The sequence below is a fragment of the Otolemur garnettii genome, unplaced genomic scaffold (genome assembly GCF_000181295.1).
Source record: "Otolemur garnettii isolate 467f Iridium unplaced genomic scaffold, OtoGar3 scaffold00075, whole genome shotgun sequence".
In the NCBI taxonomy this organism is placed as follows: Eukaryota; Metazoa; Chordata; class Mammalia; order Primates; family Galagidae; genus Otolemur; species Otolemur garnettii.
In genome coordinates, this window is record NW_003852470.1 from 71,767 (window position 1) to 85,966 (window position 14,200).

The 14,200-nt window shown below is 42.0% G+C and overlaps 1 pseudogene; it reads right to left on the reverse strand.

Annotated features, from left to right (window-relative positions):
• Positions 1-12,178: 12,178 nt before the first annotated feature.
• On the reverse strand, positions 12,179-12,755 carry LOC100955564 (annotated as a pseudogene).
• Positions 12,756-14,200: the final 1,445 nt, after the last annotated feature.

Here is a 14,200-nt window from a genome sequence, read left to right on the forward strand (position 1 = left end):
AGCTCCACTGTGAGAGTGAGCAGGGGACAAAAAATTTTAAGTGCTGAAAGAAAAGTTCTTGTAACCCTGAAACTTCTATCTGGTGAAACCATCCTATGGAAATGAGAAAAAATAGACATTCTCAAATCAAGAAGAACTAAGAGAATTATTAATAGCAGATACACCCTTTAAGAATGATTAAAGAAAACTCTACAAAAAGAAAGAAAATGATATCAGAAAGAGTCTTCATAAAGGTAATAAGAATAATGAAATAGGTAAAAGGAGAAACAAACACAATAGACTATTCATCACTCTATGAGTTTCTTTTTCTTTCTTTTTTTTTTTAGAGACAGAGTCTCATTTTGTCACCCTCGGTAGAGTGCTGTACCGTCACAGCTCACAGCAACCTCCAGCTCTTGGGCTTAGGTGATTCCCTTGCCTCAGCCTCCCAAGTAGCTGGGACTACAGGCACCCACCACAATGCCCAGCTATCTTTTGGTTATAGTTGTCATTATTGTTTGGTGGCCCTGGGCTGGATTCGAACCTGCCAGCTCTGGTGTATGTGGCTGGTACCTTAGCTGCTTGAGCTACAGGTGCCGATCCATCCTATGAGTTTCTATATTCACATTTTATGTTTGAAGTGAAAGTTATAATGCTACTTGATGTGGCTCTTAATGTGTATAGAGGAAATACTTGGAACAATTACATTTTTAAGTGGGAAGATGAAGGAAACTAAATATAAGTAATGCTCAAAGTGGCAAAATGTCAACAGCAGCATACTATGAAAGGTCACATTTTGTATACTGAAGCTCAGAGTAATCAACCAGAAAGTTGTACAAAGTAATATACCCACAAACCTTAGAAATACATCAAAATAAAACTCTAAAAATTTTCCACATAACCCACAGCATGACAAAGAAAGAAAAGAAAAAGAGGTATGAGAAACAGTGGGATTAGACAGAAAACAAAAAGTAAAATGTCAGACTTAACCCCAACATATCATAATTACTTTGAATATAAATGGTCTGTATACACAGATTAAAAGGCAGCATAGATTTTTAAAAGACAAAAATGTGTTGCTTGCAAGAAACTCCTCTCCAACATGACAGGTAGAATGAAAGTAACAAGATGTGAAAAAAATGTAAATATTAATCCCCCAAAGCACAAGTACCTATATTATTATCAGAGAAAGGATTCCATATGAAAAAAAGTTACTAGAAATACAGAATGATAGAATTCATTCAGAGAAAAGATTCCATATGAAAAAAAGTTACTAGAAATACAGAATGATAGAATTCATTCTGACATTACAGAATGATAGAAGATTCAAACCACCAAAAATGCAGAGCAATTCTAAATGTGTACACACCAAACCACTTTAAAACATGTAAAGCAAAAAATAATAGGACTGATAGGAAAAATAGACTTATCCATAATTTTAGTTGGAAACCTCAACATCCCATTCACAGCACTTGCTAGAACTACTAGACAAGGCCCTAGCAGAACTGAACACAACAGCCAACAGGATCTCACTGGCATTTACAGACATGTCCCACAATGAAATCGTAGTACAGGTCCACTTATCTCCCACAATGAGATCATAGCACATATTCACTTCATGCACACATGGAGCATTCACAAAAACTGACCATATTCTAGGCCATAAAACAAATTTAAAAGAATTAAAATCACATAGCATATTTTTTCAGAGTATATTTTCTAATTATAATGGAATCAAACAGGAAATTAATAACAGAAAGAAAACAGAAAAATCTCAAAGCACTTGGAAATCAAACACACTTCTAAATAATCTATAGGTCAAAGTAAATTAACCATGGTCACCAAGGAAATTTCTAAGAATACAGAACTCAATGAAATAAATTGTTTTATTCATTTGTTTTGGGGATGCAGCTAAAGTAACACTGAGAGTGAAATTTAGAAGACTAGATACTTATGCAAGAGGAAAAATCTCAAATCAATTATCCAAATTCCTATCTCAAATAAAAATAGAAAAAGAATAGCTAAATAAAGCCAGAGTATGCATAAAAAAGAAAAAATTAAGATAAAATCATAAATCATTGGAACTAAAACAAGAAAGCAATGGAGAAAATTAATTAAACTTAAAGCTGAATCTTTGAAAACTTTTTAAAAAATTAAACCTCAGCAAGACTGACAAACATTTTTTTTAAAAAGAACACACAAACCACCAAAATTAAGAACAAAAAGGTTATATCATAACAAATCCTGAAGACATTAAAAGGATAATAAGAAAATACTATGAACAACTTTAAAGTCATAAAATCAACAACTTAGAAGAAATGGAACAATTCCTTGAAAACCACAAACTACCAACACTCAGCCAAGATGAAATATACAATGTGTATAGGCATTAAATGTTATAATGAAAATGCTTCTGAGCCCAGGTTCTCCCTGCTGGAGTGGGCAAAGCTATAGAATGAGCATAGACTCACATGTAGCTTAGTACAGAAACACGTGGCTCCATGCAGAAATGTTTATAGATATGCACAGTGTCGGTACACATGCACGTCCCTTCATTCTGTCAGCTGGGGGCCTACAACAAACAAGATTTGGGTAGCAATGAGCACACCTAATCCCCAGGTCTTAGTTTCTATCATCATCCAATAAGAGAAACCAACACACCTAGGTAACCAGCTGCTCCTAAGCCCGGCCAAGAAACATATGAGCCTGGAATGTCCTGCAGGACCAGGAAGGAAGAGCAGGCATTAAAAAGCAAAGTGACAGGGTCAAAGCAATGGAAAGTGCTCCAAATGGCAAGAGTTGAGTTGATTTGAGTAACAAAATAACGTAGGACTAGATTAAAACCCAAAGTATAAAATAAAATATAAAATAAATATCTATGAGTCATATGATATAAATAGGAGACTGAATAAACAAGTTAGTAAAAAGAGGGGAAAGACAAATCTCCCACAAAGAATTTCAGTAATTTGTATAGATGCTCTGTTCTCAGGAAGCAGGAGGTAACTCTCAACTCCAGAGACAGTGACGTCTTTGCAGAGAGTGAAGTATGGAGAGGGAGAAGGAAGGGCTTTATAATGAAGGGACAAGCAGCACCCTGCCAGGTGATCAGGCCAACCTCAGCAGTCATAATCGTGCTAATGGTTTGTGCCTGTGATTTTATGTGATGAAAACAGCACTTTATCTCTGTGACCTCCTCTTCAAGGCTAGTAAGCACAATCTAGTGTGGTGTCCTGGACAGGCCTTGAGACAGGAAAAGGAATTAGCTAAAATCTAAGCACCAGCACAATTCAGCCACATCTTTGCCACTTTATGACGAGAGTCACCATCCTCCAGGTTCTGTAACATGTTCCTCACTGAGCCTGTTTGTGGGCTCAGCGCCTATGGCTCAAGCAGTTAAGGCGCCAGCCACATACACCTAAGGTGGCGGGTTCAAATCCAGCCCGGGCCCGCCAAACAACAATAATGGCTGCAACCAAAAAATAGCCAGGCATTGTGGCAGGCACCTGTGGTCCCAGCTACTTGGGAGGTGGAGGCAGGAGACTCGCTTGAGCCCAGGAGTTGGAGGTTGCTGTGAGCAGTGAAGCCATGGCACTCTACCCAGGGGGAGAGCTTGAGGCTCTGTCTCAAAAAAAAAAAAAAAAAAGAGCCTGTTTGTGACAATCTGTGCATTCTCCTCCTTCCTTCACAAGCCCTCACCATGATTGCCTTTACTGTCATAGTCCTGCCAACAGTGCCTCTGTGGAAAGGCCCCAACCTCTTCTTGTTCCCAGTTCCAAAGCACCCCACTGTCACACCAGAATCTGCACTAGTCAGGGATCTCCAATAGGGTGCATGTGTGCATATTTGTGTGTGCATGTGTTGTGTGTGCACGTGTGCATTATGAGCATGTGTGTGCATGTACATATGCATGTGTGCATTAGGTATGCACATGTGCCCGTGTGCATGTGTGCATACATGAGCATGTGTGTGCACGCATGATCATGTGTTGTGTGTGCATGTGGGTATGTATGCAGAATAGGGAGGTTATCATAGGAATCAGCTTGTATGTCCACAGACACTAACCATCTGGACACCCCAGACAGGCAACACTGAATCAGCTCCAGTCTGAGCCCAGAGGCCTGAGAATGAGGTGAGCCAAAGGTAGATGTCCAATCTGAGGGCAGCAGCGCCAAGACCCAGGAAGAACCAATGTGTTCAGTTCCAGTCTGGGCAGGAAGAATGTCCCAGCTCCAAGGCTTTTAGGCCCCAGGAATTCCCTCTTATTCAGGCAGCCAGTCTTTTGTTCTCTTCAGACCCTCAACTGATTTGAAAAGGCCCAGCACATAGAAGGGGCCATCTGCTTCACAGTCTCTCAGTGGAAGTGTTAAACTCATCCAAACACCTACACAGAAACACACAGAATAACATGTACCCAAATATCTCAGCCCAGTCAGGTTAACACATAAAAGTAAGTATCATAGAACTATCAGAATGACTTTCAAAAACTTAGTGATAGGCCAGGCACAGGTGCTCACTCCTGTAATCCCAGCACTCTGGGAGGCCCAGGCGGGTGGATAGCTTGAGCTCGCAGATTGGAGAACAGCCTGAGGAAAAGTGAGACCCCATATCTACTAAAAATAGAAAAACTGAGGCAAGAGAATCGCTTGAGCCCAAGAGTTGGAGGTTGCTGTGAGCTATGATGCCACAGCATTCTACCCAGGGTGACAGCTTAACTCTGTCTCAAAACAAAACAAAACTTAGTGATAACATCAAACACAGCAAGGAGGTCAAGAAGCTGAATCACTCGGTCATGGCCAGAGGAGCGTAAAGATCATAGCTGCATCCACTCTGGAAAATACTGTCTGTCCTTTTAAAGCTAAAACTGGGCTTGCCACATGACTCAACCATTGCACTCTAGGGCACTTACCCCAAAGAAATGAAATCTTATTTCTGGTGTTCATAGCAGCTTTATTCACAGTAGCCAGAAAGTGGAAATTACTTAAATGTTTTTCAATGGGTTAGTAGTTAAATATACTGTGATACATTTTTACCACAAAAACTTTCTCAGAAAGTAAAAGAAACTAACTGTCAATACATGCAATACCTTGAATTCACTTCAAGGAAATTATCTTGAATAGGAAAAAAAGGCAATTTCAGAAGACTACACACAGATAATTCCATTCATATGACTTTCTGAAAAAGGGGATTGGGCACAGCAGCTCACATCTATAATTCCAGCACTTTGGGAGGCTGAGGTAGGAGGATTTCTTGAGGCCAAGAGTTCAAGACCAGCCTGAGCAACATAGTGAGGCTCCATCTCTACAAAAAAAAATTTAATAAACCAATTGTGTAGTGCACACCTGTAGTCCCAGTAACTCAGAAGGCTGATGAGAGAGGGAGCCCAGGAGGTCAAGTTTGCAGTGAGCTGTGACCATGCCCCTGCACTCCAGGCTGGGCAGCTGCCAGGGTTGGACTGAGAAGGGTTAACTCCACAGGGCAGCAGGAAAGTATGGAGGGTGAGCTCATCCTGCAGCTTGAGTGTGGGGTGGTAAAGTACAGTGCATGTGTCAGAGACCATGGACCATACACTAAAAGAGTGTTCATGACTCTAAATTCAAAAAATATTTTCTAAAAACACCCAAAAGTTCTCAGCATAACTTTGTCAACACTGGTTTTTAGATGCACTTTAAAATAAATGACAGTTTCATGTGGGGTCAGTTCTCTGTTCTCGGGTCACAGATAGGCATTCCTGTGGGTGGGAGTTGGGGCCCCGCCCATGCTTCTCTCCTCCTGCCCAGATGCCATGGGCAGCCTGGACCACCTGCAACCAGAACTTACTAGTTTCCTCTACTTTGGCTTTAGTTATGTATTTTTTATCACTAAACATTTTTAAAATTTTTCTCTAGTTAAATGTGTTGACATTTTTTAGCTTGATAATTTTGAAACTAATAACATCCTCACCCCTCCACATAACTGTGTATTTTCCAGTAACTTCTAATATTTTCTTTTTGTGTTTACATGTTTGAATCATGGGGCCCTCTTTTGCAGTGATGTGTAGATCAGAATTGGTTTTTCCAAATGCAAACTCGCAAGCACAATGAGACTGCCCCAGCTGAGTGAGTCTGTGCTGACACCTGCTTCGACTCGCTTTTCTCTGGTTCTGGCCTGTGACCCTAGAGATGGGCCAATCCTGACTCTAAAACCAGAGCCACACTTTGTTGTTGAGTCGAAGGGTAATGGGTTCTCTCCAGGTGTCCTGACACACAGATAGATGAGCCAGAGCAAGTCTCACCAGAAACCAGCGTGGTCGGCTGGTGCTGAAGGCACACAGGGCAGCCCCAGGAGGCCTGAGCACCCCCTCAGCAGCAAAGAATCAGGGGCAAATACAGCATAAGGGTTGTCCTCTGCCAGCCCTGGGTCCAACCCAGGACTAATGTCTCTCACACACTCATAGACGCATTCACACACAGGCAAGAGTGCATGTGTCAGGCCTCAGGTCACCAAAGACCCCACCTGGTTCCCTTTGAGCCATCAAGACCAAAGCCTACTCAGGCTCCTTCCAAACACAGCCATGTCACTGGGCCAATAACCTCTGCCCCGCACTTTCCCTAGAGACACCAGATAGCCCCCGCAATCTGCAGTCTTATACGGCTGAGGGAGGCACTGATGCCAGTGAGATTCAGAACGCAAGTGGGAGCTGCAGGAACTAGCCTGCAGCCACCTGCCACAGGCCTTGCAAAACCAGCAGCGTGGTTGTCCTGTTGTGTGATGTTCTTTCTCGCGGGGAGAGAAGGACGGCTTGGCTGCGGGTGCAAGCTCGCTCCTAGAATTGTTTAAAAGCAAGAAACGACTACACACTCTTAGCTGGCATGTAGCAAAATGTCTTTATTTTTTACTCCCTTTTATTGGGAGCTAGTCACTACACCACATTGATCGATAATCCTAACATCCTCATTTCTTATCTTAAACTATAGAAAAGAAAGAAAGAAAGTCCAGGAATGTGAGATAGCCATCATAAGATTAGCCTAAAGAAAGAAAATCCGGGAAAGTAAGACAACCATCTTAAGCTAGCCTCAGGCTATTCCTCTTGGAAGATCTAAAAGAACAATACATTATCTGACTTCTATTGTTGAAGTTAAAGGATAAACAGAGGAGTAAAACCTTTCTCTTCTATGTACTCAATTAAATTTCCGAGAAACTATCTTCATGACTGTTTTCTTGTGGCTTTGGAGACCCTGCAGTTACGATGGAGTATTTTACTCGACATCATTACGATAGAGTTTTTCTTTTTACTCACATCAACCTTTGAGTCATGTCTTCTGCACAGATGGGCCGTTTCAACCCTTATCTGACAGGCTGACTTGACTGCACAGTCGGGGTTACCTGTAAGAGGTTTTAACGCCTGGCTTGCAGGCCCCCACCATGTTTTCCCAGGTCACTTAGGGCCTCGACAAAAGCACATAATACTCACAAGTCTTTTTGCTCAGTTCTGGAATTAAAAGAGCACATTTCATTTAACTTTTGTGGGGGCTTACCCCACACTGTCCCCTGGCACCACCTCTACAGATGGACCTTGGACAGAGTGGTTCTGTCGCTGGTGGTCCTAATTCAGCTAGCCCTTTGCTTCAGTGTCCAAAATAGATCAATTCTTCTGACAATGAGCAGCCCACAGTGGGCACTGGCTCATGCATCCCCGGGGAGAAAAGGAGTCCTTCCATCTGGGGTCAGAGGGTAGGGTGGGTAAGCAGGTCAGAGCACCTGCCCCCACAAGTGCCCTCCTCCTCCTCCTGGGGCATAATACGCGGCAGCCTGGCTATGTACCTGGGCCCTCCTAGCTGCAGCCCCTTCCACTCTGGGGAGCCAAGCGTGCAGGAAGGGCTCTTGCCATCTAATCCCCAGTGTCCAGTGAGGAAGAGGCTCCAAACCCAGTGGAATCCAGTCCCTGGGCCTCAGGACACACCAACATGATCACTCCCCATACTCTAGAGACACAGCCATTACAGCAGGTTTAGGGGAAACTAGAAAAAAAACCAGTACCCAGGGGCCATCCCAGCATCTTCTGGGTTAGCCCCAGCCATAACCCTGAAGGCAGGGCCACTTCACAGCCAGTTGAACACTGGTCAGAGCCACAGGGGCCCAGCCCTCACTCCTGCCAGTCACTGCAAGGACACCAGATTTGAGTCCCACAAAACCTCAAGGGTTCTTGTCACCAAGCAGCGACCACCCAGGCCCTGCTCCAGAGAGGCCCAGACCTCAGGGCCAGGAGTAGGTGTCAGAAGTCCATCACTTCTGATCAGTGTGAGTCCTGAGTGGGTCATTCCACCCCAAGGCCATTCCTCCTCTGTGAGAACAGGCTCCCATCTGGTCCTGGGACTCAGACTGGATGAGCCAGGGCCTCAGGCCTGGGTGGCAAGACTCACTGTGAGTGTTCTCCAGGCCCAGGTTCCACCTACTGGGGCAGCTGTGTTTTATGTAACAGTGCTCCCTTTTTCCATAATATGTAAGCAAATCTGAGTACATGAACATACAATAAAACCGGCGTATTGTGGGGTTTGAGATATCTAGAAAATTAAAAGACATAATTCAAAATAGCTAGAAGAGAGAATTATAATGTTCACAACACAAAGAAAAGGTAAATATCTGAAGTAATGAACATCCCAGTTACCCTGATTTGATCATTACCCATTGCATGCTTATATCAAAATAGCACATGTCCCCAAAATATGTACAGCTATGATACATCAACAAAAAAAAACCCTAAAATTAAAAACATGACAATAGAGTATGTCAGGAGCAAAGTTATGGAGGGACAGAGTCCCAGGAGTGCAGAGGTGGGCACAGAGCAGGTGGGACAGAGAGAAAGCAAGTGAGGAGGTTTTCCCCAACATATTGGTAATTGCACTAAAATTTAACTTGTGCAGCCGTAAATTTCTATAGATATTAATATCATGTAAAATAATTAAAAAGAATTATGGGATAAAAAGAATTGTTATATCATGATAAAAATGTTCCACTCTTCAAGAAATTAAGAATTTTAATGTTATAAGCACATAAGGAAATGATCTAAAACATGTGTTTATATGTCTGCTAAAAAGATACATTTATCAGCAAGTCCGTGAAGATATTAAAAAAAGTCCGTGAAGATATTAAAAAGATTTGAGACACTCCATTAACAAACTTGAACACAGAGACCCTGTAGACAGTGCTTCTAGCAACTGCAGATACAAACGTGTTTCAATTCCTGCCGACATTAATAATTTCACCATAACAAAGTGTCACCAGGCTAAAGTCTCAAACTAATTTTCAGGCTTTGAAATCATACCTCATGTAGTCTGACTACTGTGCAATTAAGTGAGAAATCAACAAGAAAAAAGAACAAAAAACTCTCATGTGCTTGGAAATACACAAATACAAACACTTCATAAAGGGTTTTTTTATAGATATAATTATCTTAAGCTTGACACACAGTAAGGATATAATTTTTTTTTTTGAGACAGAGTCTCACTATGTTGCCCTGGGTAGAGTGCCGATGCATCACAGCTCACAGCAACCTCAATCTCTTGGGCTTAAGCGATTCTCTTGCCTCAACATCTCAAGTAGCTGGGACTACAGGTGCCTGCCACAACATCCAGCTATTTTTCTTGCAGTTGTCATTGTTACTTTAGCTGGCCCAGGCTGCGTTCAAACCTGCCAGTCTCGGTGTACATGGCTGGTGCCCTACCCACTGAGCTACAGGCACTGCCAGTAATTATTTTCCTTTTCATATTTTCTTTAAGAAAACTTTGTCATCCTGAGGTTGTAAAGCTATTTCCCACATTTTCCTCTGGGTGTTCTATAGTTTCAGAATTTTAATTTAGGCCTGGGACCCCCTCAAACTCACTGCAGTGTGTGGTGTGAGGCAGATGTCAGGCTTTTGCTTTCCCCAGGGGATCCAGCACAGTGCACAGAAGTCTTTGCTCCCTGTTAAAATGCCTTTGTCCTTTGGCTGAACACTGATTGAGTAGCATGTGGCTTTCCTTATGGACTAGCCATCTTCACACCATCACCACATTACCATCACTTGTGTGGCAGTTTAATAGGCACCCAAGTTAGATATTCTACATCTTGACACTGTTCTTTTCCAAGGGGACTGAACAGAAGGAGGGCTGATGCCTGGCAGGAAAAGGAAGCTGTGGGCAGTGAGACACCCCCATCTTGATCCTGTGAGGTTTCATAGGTGTGTGGGTATGTCAAAACTTACCAAATGGCACACTTTAGGTGTGGCAGTTTGTAACATATCAATTATACCTAAATGAAGCTAGTTTTAAAAAAGAAAAATTTCCCACAAAGAACACTCCAGACTTAGGACCCCTGGCAGAACCAGCAATGTGTGCAAAGGACACTGCTGATGCTGTTATCTTCCAGGAATGAAAAGTCAGTCAAGAAAATGTTAACAGTAAAAAAAATCAATCACTGTAATCTGCAACACTGCAATACTAAGGGAGAACAATCAGATTATCATCTTAAGAAATGAAAAAAATTTCCATAAAATCCAGTACCCATTTATGGTAATAAAGTTTTTGCAAATAAGAATTAAGAGGTCACTTCCTTAATCTGATAAGCAGTATCATCAAGATGAACTTCACAGCAAATTCACCTCATCTTCCTTGATCTGATAACGAACAGCATCAAAACACACCTCACCACCAACACCCTAGTTCTGCTCTCACCACTGGTGCTAACTTTGCACTTGAGGTTGTAACTGGTGCAGTGAGGCAGAGAAGAAAGTCACGTGGTTGGAAAATGAGAGTCCAAACCATCATTATTCAGACAATGCCATTCAAGATATAAAAATCCAAAAGAATCTGCAGTAAATTAGTAAAAGTCATAGGAGAGTTTAGCAAGTTTATTGAATATAGCCAATAAACAAAAGTTAATTGTTTTTCTTTGTTGTTGTTGCTGCATTATGATTTGATCTAATTGCACAAAACTGTGAAATTGCAACTCCTTGTCTTCTAAAAGGCAGGCTATGAATGCCTCCATCTTTAGTTCTGCACTGTCACATTTGAGCCATATCCTGACATCATGATGGGCTGATTTAGAATTCCCATGCAACACCCCAATTTATAAAATGGAAGAATCTTTTAAAACTTTGTGAAAACTTATCATGCTAAAGATAAAGCCATTTTTACATGGGCACCTTTAGGTTGTAATGTACCAGATTGATGCTAGACGTTAAAATGTTTGTTACAATCATAAACCTTGAACTGGCTTCTGCTCCTTTAAAAGGGGGTTGACTATGAATGATCACTTAGGTGACAACTAAATATTCCTGTCACTTCAGAAGACTAATCCATACTGTTTCTAAGTTATGTTTCCCAGAAAGTAAGAATTGTGTGACCAATTGCTTCCCCTGAGATGAGAACAATGTTACCAGAAGGTTCAACTATCACATGAGTATGTTAATATTTCATTAATTCAAAAGCATTTTACAAGAAAATATAAGTATAGCTTTCAGTAAGAATGTTATGGCTGGACTTTGTACTAAGCTCACAGATTTGGTTAGCAAGGAAAAACTGGTTTTCAAATTAAGCAACAATTATAATCAAAACTTTAATCCAAAGGATTCTCACAAAACATTACAAATGACAGCATGAAAAAAAGTCTTACATAGTAACTTAAAGTTCAGCTCTCCAATGTACTCTTAAACTGGCAGGACATTGATATTTTGATATCTTATATTTCCAAATTAAGAATGTTACAAATAGCTATATGCTCATATATAGCAACTGCATAATGAACTTAGGACCTAAAGCAAAGGTAAACTTTCTTGGAATTTGTCAGATTCTATAACAACTAGGCAATCTCTGCCCAGGGTGAAAACTAGTTTGATTTTCAAAAGCCTCTAATTTAGTACAAAGATGCTGCTTTTTACCTGTTGGCTTGTTTCACCACAGCTTTTCAAAGACTGCTTGTTCAACTGTAGTTGCATACTATATCTCAGATATGGGGGGAAAAGTAAGTCTTAGTTCAATTTTTGCCAGGTTTTTTTCTATATATAAAAAAAAATCACACTTTATCTGGGAAGGATTTAGAGGTTTATTATCAGTCCTATGCAAAAGTAAAGTTCAAAGCAAATCCAATTTTGCTTTAGGAAACATTATAAAGTAACAATTCTTGGTACTTGCTTCATGATCCATTTCAAACCACAGAGGATTATACCTTCTGTGTCACTGGTTTTTTATTTCCCTTCATTTAACCTACATTGGCTTCTAACCCTAGAGAGGGCTCAGGAAGGGTTATGGTTTCTCTCCCGAGACAGTGATCTCTCCCTTCTCCTATCTCTGGAAAGGGACCTGCTCTGGCTACAAGAGAAGTTCCTCTCTGGGGGGTCTGCAGCAAGGGGAGGACTTCTCCTAGGAGAGTCATCCTGAGGACCCCAAGAGGGAGGTGGGCCACGATTTCTACTTCTTCCTTCTCCATTGGACAGTTCCACTCTTACCCGGCAGCCACGTGGTGACTTCCACACAGCTCCAGTACAGCATCAGCTGCATCTCAGGGATCTTCAAATTCAACAGAAGCAAAGTGGGAGCATTTCTAGCAACCGCTATACTTCGGAATGGTCCATAGTAGGCAAAGGCCTGCTCCAGTTCAGTCTTGTTGCCTTTGTTTCCAAGAGAACCCACATAAGCCTGACAGTCCAGTGGACGGTAATCATGTTGAAGTGCAGAGGCCAAAGTGCTCAGGCTCCAGTGGGTCTTCCCACTTCTGGCTCCCCTCTGTTCGGACTCCCACAGGTGCTCTACCTTACCAGGCATCCACAAAATGGCCAACTATTTTTCTAAAAATGAACAATAAACATTTTTTTCTTTTTTTGTAGAGACAGAGTCTCACTTTATCACCCTCGGTAGAGTGCCGTGGCATCACACAGTTCACAGCAACCTCCAACTCCTGGGCTTAGGCGATTCTCTTGTCTCAGCCTCCCGAGTAGCTGGGACTACAGGCACCCACCACAACACCCGGCTATTTTTTGTTGCAGTTTGGCAGGGGCCGGGTTTGAACCCTCCACCCTCAGTATATGTGGGTGACGCCCCACCCACTGAGTCACAGGTGCTGCCCCATAAATTTTTTTAAATAGCTACCACTTATAAAAGCAACAAAAATACCAAATATCTAGGAATTAATCTAATGACAGGTATGGAAGACCTTAATGCAGAAAACTGAGAGCCATTAGAGCAGTGGTTCTCAACCTTCCTAATGCCGTGAACCTTTAATACTGTCCAAAGGGATCGCGACCCACAGGTTGAGAACCACTGCATTAAAGGAAGGGCTACATAAATGCAGAGGCACCTAGTTTATGCACTGGAGTCTTACCCTAGTGTAGATGCAAAAATTCCCCCAAATTAAACTGCACGAGGGGAACAGGCCTGAAAAAAAGATCTAAAATCTACAAGGAAACCCACATGCGTGGAATGGGCATACCAGCCCACTACAGGTCCCCCAGGTCTTCCCACAGCATGGTGGGGGGCAGGGGGCCAGAGCAGAGAAGCTCAAGAGTGGGTTTCTCCCTTCCCATCAGGCCTGCCCTCTGACAGCATGGGCAAGGTGGGAGGCAGTGTGTGGACGTTGACTGTGAAGGACCATAGGATGCACCCTCTCCCCACTGCCATGCTGACCATTACTCCCTCTGACACCTGAGTACCACAGGCAAAAACCTATCTACTAGCTTCTGCACAGCCAAGAACACAGCAAGTAAAGCAAGCAGACAGCCCTCAGAATGGGAGAAGATATTTGCAGGTTATGTCTCTGACAAAGGTTTAATAACCAGAATCCATAGAGAATTCAAATGTATTAGCAAGAAAAAAACAAGTGATCCCATCTCGGGGTGGGCAAAGGACTTGAAGAGGAATTTCACTAAAGAAGATAGGTGTATGGCCTATAAATATATGAAAAAATGCTCACCATCCTTAATCATTAGAGAAATGCAAATCAAAACTACTTTGAGATATCAGCTAACTCCAGTAAGATTAGCCCATATCACAAAATCCCAAAACCAGAGATGCTGGTGTGGATGTGGAGAAAAGGGAACACTTCTACACCGCTGGTAGGAATGCAAACTAATAGGTTCCTTTTGGAAAGACATCTGGAGAACACTTAGAGAACCAAAAATTGACCTACCATTTGATCCTGCAATTCCTTTATTAGGTATATATCCAGAAGACCAAAAATCACATTATAACAAAGATATTTGTTTTTTTTTTTT